General features: G+C 48.1%; 1 pseudogene; it reads left to right on the top strand.

Moving 5' to 3' along the window:
* Positions 1 to 239: 239 nt before the first annotated feature.
* Positions 240 to 1005, top strand: LOC147459701 (trifunctional UDP-glucose 4,6-dehydratase/UDP-4-keto-6-deoxy-D-glucose 3,5-epimerase/UDP-4-keto-L-rhamnose-reductase RHM1 pseudogene; annotated as a pseudogene).
* The last annotated feature ends 445 nt before the right edge of the window (positions 1006 to 1450 follow it).

Here is a 1450-nt window from a genome sequence, read left to right as displayed (position 1 = left end):
TCTCTCCAATGTTGTGCTTCTCTCTCTACATTTCTGTAAACACATACTTGTAAGAGGTGTTGCAATCCTCTTAACACTTGGCGACCACGCGCAGAGCGGACTCCCCATTGCTAATGAAGGAGGTGCAAAAGAAGGCAGTGAGGGTGAAGTCATTGCTAAGCAGCTCGGTATTATGGCGATTCATCATGCATTGGCAATGCATCCCTGTTGTGGCGGACAGCCTAAACAGGCACTTTGCGATGGGGTCCAATGTGATGCCTAGAGGAGTGTTGCTGAGGATGTGGCGTGCTGCTCAAAAATCCTGTAAGGTCAGCGGCGGCGCGCAAATACGACGCTTCATCCATGTGAGTATCGAGGAAGTTTATGGTGAAACAGCAGCGGGGAGGGCTGATGCGATCGATGGCAATCATGAAGCATCTCAGTTGCTGCCCACAAACCCGTATTCTATCACTAAAGCGGGTGCAGAGATGCTTGTCATGGCTTATGGGAGATCCTATGGTCTCCCCTTCATTACAACGAGGGGAAACGTGTATGGTCCAAATTAGTTTCCTGAGAAGATTCATTCTTCTGGCCATGCAAGGAAAGCTCTTACCTATCCATGGAGATGGGTCCAATGTACGGAGTTACCTTTTCTGTGAGGATGTTGCGGAGGCATTCGAGCTTGTTCTGCACAAAGGTGATGTGGGATATGTGTACAACATAGGGACGCACAAGGAGGGGTGAGGGCTGGATGTGGCAAGAGACATATGCAAGTTGTTCAAGCTTGATGCAGATAAGGTGATTGAATTTGTCGACAATAGGCCATTCAATGATCAACGCTACTTCTTGGATGACAAAAAGCTAGAAGGATTAGGGTGGTGCGAGTGGACAACTTGTACGGAGGGCCTACGGAAGACAATGGATCGGTATATGAAGCACTCTAGATTGTGGGGGGATGTGTCAGGTGCTTTGCTTCCTCATCCTCGCATGCTGGCAAATACGCAACTCCAAGGCACCCTAGTTTGACAAGTCGGCGGGAAAAGTACACCAGCAACACTAGTTCCCTAGTGCCATACTGAAGAACGGTTTTTGAGCAGTTGGACTGCTATGTTCCCATCAGGGTGCTGCGGTTTCTACGCCCGTGTGCGGTGATGCGGCTCTTACAGAATGTGGTGGCTGCCTGCGTAGATCAGCTGAAAAAATAAAATAAAATAAAAATCATCAAATAATCCATACTCACCTGTTCACACACTATCATTATTCACAAATAAAATCCATCTCAACATTTTGCCAATAAACAAGAATGCAATCGGTACAAACTCTAAATGATGCGGTACATTGTGGAGCGCAAGTTGCGGGTCCGAGAAGGAAATTGGCTCCGAGTTCGGGTTGCGGCGTAGATGGACATGGTGGGTCCAGGAGCAAAGAGCTAGAGTGCCAGAGTGCGGCCTCAACAATCATTCTAGCATCA

This window comes from Adiantum capillus-veneris, chromosome 4, assembly GCF_014529385.1.
Source record: "Adiantum capillus-veneris isolate H3 chromosome 4, ASM1452938v2, whole genome shotgun sequence".
Classification (NCBI taxonomy): domain Eukaryota; kingdom Viridiplantae; phylum Streptophyta; class Polypodiopsida; order Polypodiales; family Pteridaceae; genus Adiantum; species Adiantum capillus-veneris.
This window is presented reverse-complemented; position numbering and strand designations above follow the sequence as displayed.